Below are 12,197 nucleotides of genomic sequence, written 5' to 3' on the forward strand. Positions count from 1 at the left end.
ACTTTCAATATGAGTATATTTGAGTTTCTGTTTACGGTAAATTCAAAAACGGGTTTGGGAGAATGCTTATTTTACCTATTTTAAAGTGTCGTTTATACTTGTATTTATAAACTTCTTTTTACATGTTATAGGCTTGAAAATTGATGCATAATTACGCTGAATTTACGTTTAACTTAATGTATCTGTTTAAGGTCAGCTGACGTTAGTGTTTATTAAAGTTCCACACAACTGTCTTTTTACTTATACAGGTGAACGTGGTCATGGAGTAATTGCAAAAATTCTTCGAGGTGCACCAGATGTTCGCAAAACATCTGGAATGGTAACACAAGGGCAAACATCCAGTTTAAGTAAGCAAATTCATGCCAGTTCAACAGATACAACAGACGGTGCTTCTCAAGCTAAAACTCTTCAGAGATGTAAGGACACTATCAACATTTCAAAACACGAGTTGGGGCATGATAAATTGTTATCCGTAGCGAAACCTGACCAGAAAAATTTAAGTACTGACATTTTAAACGAACGCACATCCACGGCACCAACAGAAATCCAAACCTTAGAATTCCAGAAGCTGCAACTTCAAACAGATATTTTAGAGGAAGTGCGAAATCGGCAATATAAAATACAAATAGCACCTTCTGACCTGATTGACTTTGGTGGCCAGAAATCATATGACATGACCCATCAACTCTTCATACAGCATACCGGGTCTTTTCTTCTGATGTTTGACGGAAGATATGGTTTACATGAGGAGATAGATGGAGTTACCGCTAAAGGTTAGTATCATGTTAACCTTAAATATCATTATGCATAATCACCAAAACGATGATTCATTTAGTCTTTTTATCACATATTTATTGTTTAAAACTATATTTCCATTGCCTGATTAAATTTTAGATTGTGTGAAATAGTTCGACATCTCCAATGCACTCAAAAGGTCAACAAAAAGCGTGCGAAACAAGCATTGTCAAATACTTTTGGGGAAAGCTTGAACACAGGACACAGGCCCCTTTAAACATAAACAAACTAATAGTTGAGACATATCATTACGAAGATTGAAATAAAGCCTACCATTCTAATTGTTAATGATAAACGTATATGTATTTTGTGCCAACTGAAAGATATATTCAGTATTTTAAAGGCACCGTAATTAACAAATTTATTGAAAGATATGTAAGATAATTGATAAAATAAATAACACTAAACGAGCAATCTAACTGAATGCACAGAGAAACCAAGCAAATCGGATACTTTAGATAAAAATTGTTTAGAAGGTCAAATTTGCATTTATATTTTGAAACAAATACCGCATGTAGATCATATGAAAAAAAAAGATATTAAAAAATCCGGCAATCTTTCATGAACGACAAGGCAACACTCAGGACTTTACTACAAGACTTGAAATTAATGTTGGTTACAACAGAAGGAATCATGTAGAGTTGACCGAATCACTTGTATTTGACCTTCAATGTTTATTTTAGTCAAACCGTACGAACGTCTTCGACCCACGGTAAAATTATGTTCAATATTTGAAATACAAGGTTATTTATAATGTGATTTTTTTTACAAAGGCCGACGAGAATCGAACGAATATACAATTGAAATTTAAAGGCAGATGTACAATAGAAAATATCTACCAAATTAAGTTGGTAACTGCAAATGTTTTCCTTTAATATATTGTGTTTTACGTTTTAATTTTATTTGTTTTGATAATAAATCACGAAATAAATAATAGTTTAAGAAGTTTGCATCACTTCTGAAATTTAATGATTACATATAATAACTGAATATACCAGACATTGTCTCATAAAATCATTGTAATATTTATTCAATATCCACCTCTTATCCAATTTACGTTTCAAAATTATGTATTTACCATACATAATAATTAAGTAACGTTAAGTTACAATAAAATGTATGGAAACTTCTATAAATATATTGATTTGACAGTTATCGATAGTAGTAATCAAAAATTTTGTTGTGCTTCAGACGTACTTAAACACTGGGTTGATTCTGTTTTGGCATATATTGAAGATACAGCAGACATTATGCCAATGATTATGTTTGCTGCAACACACAGGGACCAGTGTGAGGTAAATAAACATCTTAGAGCAATTTCACAACCATATACATGTAGCTCAATCAATTACAAAATTATAATCGCGAATATTATACATGTTCTATACCTATCTACAGTTTTAAGTAATTTTAGTGTAGAATTCTAACGTTATTTTCAGTCTGTCTTTGGATATTAAAATGTTTGCATTTCGTGTTTTGCTGAGTCTTTAATGATTTAACTTATCATAATACAAATAAGAAGCTGTGGTATGATTGGATATAAGAAAGTTCATACGAAGTAGATGTAAAAGGCAAAATCGCCAAAAAACAGATCTCCGAGGAAATTCAAAACTAAAAGTCCTTAATCCAATTACAAAAACCAAGAAATCGTCAACAAGAAATCATTGGCACCTGTGATGCCTTCGACAATGAGAAATACATCCATATTGTCAGCTATAAAATGCCCAATCATAAAACATATGAAAATTCGATTTAGAAAAATAACAACCTAATTGATAAGTAAGAACTAATAAAAACAGCACCAGGTCATCCACGGGTTTTCAACACATTGCGAAAATCCTGTATTCGGAGGTATCGTTAACGAGTGTCGTATCACTACTCAGTTGAGAAGCAAAGAAGTAATTATAAATAAAGGCAACAGTAGTATACCGCTGTTCAAAACTCATAAATCCATGGACAAAAAACAAAATCGGGATAACAAACTAAAACCGAGGGAAACGCATTAAATATAAGAGGAGAACAACGACATAACACTAAAATGTAACACATATAGACAAAATCCCACGAGAATAACAAATATAACATATATATATAACATCAAAACCAAATACATGAATTTGGGATAGACAAGTACCGTGACACGTCTTATCGCAATGTGAATTTACACTCAAAAATAAGAGAAAACAAACGACACAACGTTATAATGTAATACACACAGAAACGAACTATAATATAACAATGACCATATTCCTGACTTGGTACAGGGCATTTTTAAAGGAAAAAATGGTGGGTTGAACCTGGTTTTGTGGCATGCCAAACCTCGCACTTTTATGGCCATGTGAAATATAACATCAAAATGACAACACAGGACTACAATATAAATAAATTGGAGAACACAATAGACAAAGAATCACACGAACAACAGCCAACAAAAGGCAACAAGTTCAAAATATTAATACGCCAGAAGTGTATTTTGTCCACACAAGACCTATGCGTGACGCACAGATACAAAAGTTTGAAAGCCGAAACGAGTACAAAGTTGAACAGCATCGAGGACCAAAAGATCAAAAAGGTTGTGCCAAAAACGGCAAGGGTTTTCCGTTAAGTTACCAGAAAATCCCTATAATTTAGAGTAATTTATACTTTTGCAAACAGTAAATTTAATAAAATGAATATTCAAAAGATGTACATGATAAAGCTGAAGTATTAACTAATTACAGGAAACAACTGAAATACATTAATATAACCAGACATTTGAAACACAAAAGTAGACACATCCGAATACGTTTAAACCTCTACGCCAAGTGACGTCCTATTTGAAACTGAAAAATGACGAAAAAATGACGTCATTAGAATTAGTAAAACAGAGCATCAAAAAATGAAAAATGACGAAAAAATGACGTCATTAGAATTAGGATTAATTTAAGATTATATATTTGAACTAAGTACTGATATTGCATTTAATAACAACAATAAAAACGTTGCAATAAACATTAATGAATAATACAATACAAAACAGTGAATACTTTATAACTTTTTTCTTGCAACTCTCTCATCCAATACATTTTATAACACATAGTATCATCGGTTTTCTTTCGATGTTGTTTGGTTATTGATATGTGTTTGGTGGTATTTGCATCAATGTCAAAATGTTTAACTGTTGAACACTGTCGTATAATGATGTGGTAGAAAACGACAACAAAATATAACATTGTGAATCTACCAATTGCAAAAGCTTTTCAGATATGATATTCACAAACATGTTTTACATAATCGTACATCATTAAGGAACTTTGGAAATTATCAGGAAGTCAATAAATATAACGATATTCATTATTTCTGCTATTTACTTCTTTTAGAGTAATGCCGCAGAATTGAAGAAACATTTCATCAAAGATATAAATGAAATTTTCTACAAGCACGAGAAGAAACATCACATTTATCTAGAAACAGTATATTTCATCAACGGATTAGATAAAAATGACGCCGAAATTCGACGCTTGACAAATCAAGTGGTTCAGTTTGCAATGAAACAGTTATCCTGGGGTCAGCGGCGACCTATGCAATGGGTCCCATTAGAGCTTCAAATTGCCAACATGAGAATGAAGCATGTGCATATAATAACAAAGGAGGACCTTCATAGCGTTAACAAGTTAAATAATGACCTTGCCTTGAACGAAAGTCAGTTAAACGACTTTCTTTTAGTTCAACATTCTCTTGGTAAGCTGATGTATTACAATTTGTCAGGGTTAGACAAATTTATCGTCATTCATCCTCCTACTATGGTTAATATATTGAGGTCATTTGTAACAGATGAAAAATTCTTTCCAGTAGATCATAGACTTAAATCAAAAAAATGAAGGAATCTGGACAAATCTGCAAAACAAACCTTTTAAAGCTTTGGCAACAATCCCATGTGCATACATACATGCCCGATGATGTCACCAAAGAATTTGTAACAAAGCTTCTAATACATTTAGACATTCTCATAATACCAAAGGCTTTCACACATACTAATGATGTATACCTGGTACCATGCATGATCAAGGCTATACGACCATCGGATTTCAATTCGATCGACAGACAAGGAGAACAAACGATATATCTAAGGTATTCATTAGCCCGTCATTCTATTCCTACTGCACTGGCTTACAAAATAATTGGAGCATCACTCAACCTGTGGCCTCTGAAAAATGACAGCAAACCATGTCTGTATCAGAAGGCTGCAATTTTTACCGTTAGTGAAGATAATGAACTCAGAATATGGTTAGAGGATAATCGAGTTATGGTTTGTATGACACACAAAAAATCGTTACATTTATCACCGGATGTTGCAGCCAGTGTTCAAGAATGCCTCACTAAAAATCTGGAGTCCTGTCTATTATTTCATTATAACAGCTTCGGTAAAAGAACGAAATCAATATTTCTGTCAGAATTATACACTTTAGAAGTAGGCATTCAATGCGGCAATAACATTTGCTATATATCGTCACCAAAAGTAATGAAAAAGGACAGTTTTCAATGTAACCATGGTAACAGGGGAACGAAGCATGATACACGATACTTAAAGTACTGGTTTTTCGACAGGGTAAGATTATATATCATGATTGTACTGATCTTGACGCATTGCCACTGATCTAAACTACATATATACACATCGTATGAAGTGATGGAGCTTACACTTTAAATATTATATATACAGATGTTAATTATATTTTATCAATAGTGCATACAACATCAATTATTATCGTTTGCTACACAAAAAAGGGGGATGCTTTTGAATGCGCTTCACTTCAGGAGTTTATAATTGCCTTTAGTAGTATTAATTCCTAGTAAGTGTTGGTTTATGTTTAAATAAATCTTCAGAATTACAGTTGCTACATAATTGAAGTTGTTTTAAGAAAATTTACCCTAAATTGTAAAAAACAAATCCTAATGTTCAGTGTAAGCGTGATTGATTAGGATTTTACATAAGTATTAAAATGATGAATGATCATCATGATCATCATGATATAATTGTATCTAAAGTCCATATTTATGAGGATAAGCCATACTGTAAACCAACTTATTTTCGCGTGCGAGAGTTTCGAGAACTTGTCATAAATCAATCTGAATTAAATAAATATGGACCATTAACTAAAACTGAGGTAAACACATTAACTTGAAGAGGAAACAACTTTTAACAAAAAAAAAAAAATAATAATGCCGACACACATTCAAACGGACTAAATGTTTTTCATTATTAACCAAAACGTTTTTTTACAATTGAAATGTCAGAGCTTTTCACTGACGTCATAGCCGACGATAATTCTGGTACTATCAGTACATCAATAATAAGACCCATCAACTGGTAATAGATAAAAGGCAACACCTTATGAATTTTCTTGATATTTCTTTAATAATTCTTTTTATTGAATTCGTGTTATCACGAAGAAGTTAGTTTTTCATTTGGTAATTTTAATAACGTTTTGGTAACATCTGCTTTTCCTCTTTCTTTTGATTTTTCATCAGATTTCAATTTCTTTGGCATCTACATGATCAATTAATTCCACAGATCCATACAGTCATGAAAGTAGAAACACATGTTTATACAAGAATACAGTTATAAACATAATACATTAACCTTAATAATTTAGATTGTTTTTAAACTTTGATATTACTTTTCATTTCATTATTTGTTCCAAATTTTGCTATAATTACTAACATGTTATTTGATTAAGAATTACGATGACACTTTAGTTTATACAATTGCAGTCACAAGAGAAGTGCAGAAGTGGGTGTCAAGGTATATATTTATAGAAATAAACATATGTGGATTAACCGCAAATGAGACAACTCTCTATCTAAGTTACAACAAATGGAAGTGTTAAACGACATTGACTACATGTAGCTATACAGCCCTTGCACGGTCCAAGTTACTATATACTATGTAAAAGTAAATACTGAAACCTTTGGCGTTTAAAAATCTTAGTTAATACGTGCCGCTATGTTCGCCCTTTATTGATATTATACAAAAACTACTCCAACAGCTTTGTAACTCATACAAAATATCAGGCTTATAATTGTTTAAACAATACGTGCGTCATCTAATGAATGCATATCACCACAGTGCCATACGAATAAAGCATTGCAAAAAAAAAAATAGATTTAAAAAAAAAAACATACAGGATAAAGATAACAAATATAACACAGATTAAGTAAAACGAAAACGATATCACAATCAGAGTAAAAGAAAACAATATGCTATTGAACATATATTTAGTCATTAAAAACTTGAAACTAGATATATTGGATTTAAAATGCGTACACTATAGTCTTCGATACATGTTTTTAAATACACTTAGTTGTTATTGGCCTTGAACTCGCTGTCAGTAACAGCCATTACTCTCCGAACATTACCTTGTGTCTTTTCTGTGTTATGAATTTATGATTGAGCTCAAACCCCCTGTTTGTGTTTTTAAAAGACGTGTGTTTGCATTAAATCACCAGAAAGTGAACCCTCTCCAATTTTTTAACTGATTTTTAAGTTTGTTCCGATGCAAGTCAATGGAAGGGTTCATTTTTGTGTTTGTAGATCGTCATGTTGTAAATTATGCCTTTGGTTTTGTTTTATGAATGGTTTTATATTGTGCATAACGGGGACGTTTATAGCTATATATATGATTTTGGGTTTTACTTATTTTTGACTGTATTATGGTTGCCTAACGTGTCTTACATCAACATCATTTAAACTTTAATGGATAGTTTTCTTATTGACAATCGAAACACATTCCTTTATGATAATCAATTGGATAAGTTTTGCATTGTCCAATTACAAGTCATTGTTTGTCATTTTTAGTCTTTTTGTATGTAGATAACACCAAACCATTTATCTTCACTTGTTCTTTAAATTTCGTAATTGATAAATGATAAATAAGTATAATTTAAAGGTCTATCCATGGATGAATTGAAAACAGAGCCAAGTGATAAGCATCTGGTTAGATTGGTTAGCCAGATGGGAATTTCGTCATTTAAAGATTTTTTCATTCACTTGGGAATGGAGGGAAGGGAATGGGAGAATACTATTGATATGTATGAAGGTCACAGCGCATACGGGAAAATGGCGATGGCTCTACACAAATGGAAGCTTTCTGGATCAAAATCTACCTTCAAAGACCTTGCCGAAGCCTTGACGAAAGTGAACCTCGATAAACACATCATATGTCAGGTATAACTATTGAGTGATGTATTACGCTAAATATATTTGTAGGAAAATTTATCGACAACAAAATATGCTGTTGTGATGACCAGAATTATCTCATTTTCAAAATTTTCAAATTACAAACGTAAGTGCGAATGATAGTGAAAGTCACTGAATGTTTTAATAGCTTTTTTTTTCTCACTGTGAGGAATATAATAGTTTATTAACATTAAATATTTTATGTGCAATATGTGCAATCTTCTCTCATTTTGATACCACAGTAATCACAAAAAAACACACACACAACAAAACTAAAGAAATAAGAAGAAAACAAAGTATAAATCATCTAATAAAAAACCGTCTCCATTGTTCTGTTTTCTCTCATCAGGGAAGATATATTGTGGTAAACTTCCATAGTAAAATATTGATATATCAGGTAATTGACAAATATGCAAAGGCACCCTGGACCATTCAAATTATCAGCACGATACATGTGTATACGTTTCATCTGGAATATATATGATTATACATACACAATGCAGGACGTGTCTCCAACATGCCACACATGTACAAGCAGGGTTAAAGGACCCATTGAAAGATATATTGAACATTGTTTTGATAAATTATCGACTATGTATATACAGTGTATGGTGTCAGACCTGTAAGATAATAAGTTATTCAATAAAGCATGTCTGTCATCAAGTTATCACATATTTAAACTACTGCTATTTGGATAGCGAGACAAAACCGCCTGCACTGTGTCAATTGCTTTAGAACACCCGGCAACCTAGACTTAAGGATGTTCGCTTGTCATGTTTTGGAATGTTTGTAAGATTTTCGAAATTCTCTGGTTTTATCCATTTGAATGCCTTAAAAATTTTGCCCAATTACCCCCATTTTTCTTTTTATAAATCTTTCACATGTATAATGCCAAGCTATTAATTGATTTTTGATACTTGTCAATGATTAAGCTATGAAAAGTCAAGAGAGAACATTTTCCAGCCAAAATTTTGAAGGATAATAACAAGCACATTGACCTCTATATTTTATTGCTCTTTTGCTTCCTTTATTTATCACTTATCAATATTTACTAGCATTTTGAAAAGCTTATTATTTTGAAAGTGAGAAGCGAACTCCTTTAATCATTAAATCAGCTTTCGGAGGCATAGTATTTACTTTCCTCGTCAGTAGAATCTAGAGTTTTACAAAGTACATGATACATGTATTTTGCTACTGCCGTGATATCTTCAAAATACCCTAATCCCATAGCTGCATTTGAATTTCCAAAAAATTTAATGACGCTTGTGGCGAAAAAGATTCGTCGAGGTCCACATGGTCCAATCTATGGAAACTTCTGACTGGCCAATAGTTCAATGCTGGTAATTTGAAAAAAGTCAATATATTGTGTACTAAGTATAATAGAAAATGATAGCTGATATATAGTAAAATAGGTAATTTTATTTCCCCGACTACTATAACTCAGTATATAATTGTATGAACGTAATAAAAACAGAAAAATATCAATACAGGTAAATAGATTTTTGATTTACCAAAACATTTAATTTATGAAAATTATATATTAAATGTATCCGCTACAAGACGTGGCGACCAATAAATTTACATTATGTAGTCAGTCAGATTGAAATACAGAGCTGTTAAACACGCATACCTTTGAACGATCTGCAACGTTTCTTGTTTATAGTTGAAAGAATATTTAGGATCCTTTTGTTAATTGTTAATTATGGGTAGAGTAGTTGTTGTCGCATTGAAAATATAACTAACGTCCCTTCTTTCGCTATAATTAATTTTCTTTTTTATTAGGTCTTAAGAGAGAAATCAAAGCCAGTTGGTAAGTTATATAACTTAGGATTACAATGTAAGTGTTGAATGTAAAACTTTCCGAATATTCACAAAGAAAATCTAATTGTTTAGCTCACCTTGCACAATGGGCCAAGTATGCTTTTCTCATCACTTGGTGTCCGTCGTTCGTCGTTGTTCGTCGGCGTCCTTCGTCAGTTAATTTTTACAAAAGTCTTCTTCTCTGAAACTACTAAGCCGAACTTAACCAAACCTGGACACAATCATCACTAGGATATTTAGTTGAAAAGCATTTAGAGCAAATCTGACATGGGGTTAAATTGTTAATCAGGTTGAAATATGTCTGCCCTGAAATTGTCAGATGAATCAAACAATCCGTTTTCTTGGGTTTCTACCCCTGAATTGATTTTTGGTTATTACATGTATCTTCAATATTATTTTATAAAGAGATAAACTATATAAACAGCAAAAAATTTCAGTAAAGTAAGACCTACAAATAAGTCAAAATGACAAAAATAATCAATTAACCCCTTGAGAAGTTATTGTCCTTTACAGTCAATTTTTAACAATTTTCATAAATTTTATAAATCTTACAAAATATTTTCCTCTGAAACTACTTGTCCAAGTTTATTATAGATAGAGATAATTGTAAGCAGCAATAATGTTTAGTGAAGTAAGATCTACAAAAGCATCACCATCACAAAAACACAATTTTGTCATGAATCCATGTGTGTCCTTTGTTTAATATGCACATAGACCGTGGTGAGCGATACAGGCTTATTAGAAACCAATCATGCATACGTTCTAGATAACTTGAGAATGTATATGCGAATCGAAAATACCTACATGTATAACTAATTATGAACAATTTCCCGTGATGAATACGAAAAGAAAATCAGACAAAAAAAAAATGACGAACAAAACAAATCAGTACACAACTAAAATCACGAGAAATAAGTCATTATGCGGTCTGAAGTTAACTAAAACTGGTCAAATGAATATGCTATCCGATTTGCTTTACTTCAAGCTAACTGTTTACTATGCGCAAATTGTAGCAGATGCTTTATTCGTTTACTTTAAAACATTTTGCCTGGAAACGGTTTGTTTAATTTTCTGAAAAGATTTGTTGTAATGAATCAATACAAATTAACAATTAATTACAATTGAGCAAAAAGAATAACACTAGAAACGTTATAGAAATCGGAAGGGTAAGAAGTGCAAAAGCAATAAGGGCCACGTACTGTGTCAATGCAGAGGCATTACGATTATAAATTACTATGTTAATTCATTTCTTTTATCTAATCTTTTTACATAAAAAAGCAGACTACAATCACCAGGACACCCCGACTGATCAAGATTTAAAAGAATTGTCAAAGCAGATAGGGAATTGTCCGTTGCAATTAGGAATAGAGCTAGGATTAAGTTTCAGAGAAGTTGAGCAGAGTTTGTTCAGTTTTCCAAGAGATTTATCTGGTTTGGTAGAAGATATACTTATGACGTGGAAAAAAAAAGTCAAAGATCAAAACCATCCATAGTTTGGTGATGGCACTTGAACGAGTAAATGCAGGTGGACTCAAATACAAATTTACATGTACAAAGTATAAAAACTAAGATATTGTCGACATCTATTTATGTAATTTAACACTTTTTTTATGTTGGCAGGTTTAAGATAGATAATTCACAATTTTCTTTTTTATCATTAAACAGTTTATCATGTTGTTTAAATTAACTTAGCTATATCAAACATATAAACATATATAAAATAAATGATAGTCAGAAGTATACTTACAAATCGACAAATAACATTTATTTAGTTTTTATTCTATAAGATTTATGATAAGTTGTCTGATATCAAATGACAAACAGGACGATTTCAACTTCCGAATTATCAATTTCTCATTTCTCAGCAATAACCAACCCGCTGCTGCATCGTATGGTGTTACCTATCTCAGTTGATACATTATGCTCGTGCATATTCGCACTTTTTCAATTTTTGGGGTTTTATTCCAGTCTTCGAACAAGAACTCAAAAATGCTGTGATCTGTTTTCCTTAAACTTTGATGGAATGCTTATTTTTTGACGTAAGCTCCCTTCAGATTTTTCAAATTTCAGATTTTATGTTTCCGAGTTTTGTGATTTTATTCATAAAAAAGTGGACATTTGTTGAAGTTTTCAGACAATATCCTATTTTTTTTTTAATTTAAGAAAGAAGTTACAATGATAAAAAAAAAATGTATTTTAATAGCCATTTATGTAATGTTTTTAATTATCCGATTTCAAGTACAACAAATGCCAAATCAAGCATGTTCGATGGCTATATATATATAAAAAAGAAGATGTGGTGTGATTGCCAATGAGATAACTCTCCACAAGAGACCAAACTGACACAGAAATTAACAACGAT

The 12,197-nt window shown here is 31.7% G+C and overlaps 2 long non-coding RNA genes across 2 annotated transcripts; both read left to right on the forward strand.

The window, feature by feature from the left end:
* The first annotated feature begins 537 nt into the window (after window positions 1-537).
* On the forward strand, window positions 538-4,630 carry LOC143052649 (uncharacterized). The gene is made up of 3 exons (XR_012971194.1): window positions 538-773; window positions 1,987-2,090; window positions 4,155-4,630. It is a non-coding gene; the product is annotated as an uncharacterized LOC143052649 (long non-coding RNA).
* Window positions 4,631-5,341: 711 nt separating this feature from the next.
* Window positions 5,342-11,450, forward strand: LOC143051322 (uncharacterized). Its single transcript, XR_012970704.1, has 5 exons — window positions 5,342-5,383; window positions 6,550-6,580; window positions 7,725-8,002; window positions 9,797-9,824; window positions 11,114-11,450. It is a non-coding gene; the product is annotated as an uncharacterized LOC143051322 (long non-coding RNA).
* Window positions 11,451-12,197: the final 747 nt, after the last annotated feature.

Source organism: Mytilus galloprovincialis, chromosome 11 (assembly GCF_965363235.1).
Source record: "Mytilus galloprovincialis chromosome 11, xbMytGall1.hap1.1, whole genome shotgun sequence".
NCBI classification, from domain to species: Eukaryota; Metazoa; Mollusca; class Bivalvia; order Mytilida; family Mytilidae; genus Mytilus; species Mytilus galloprovincialis.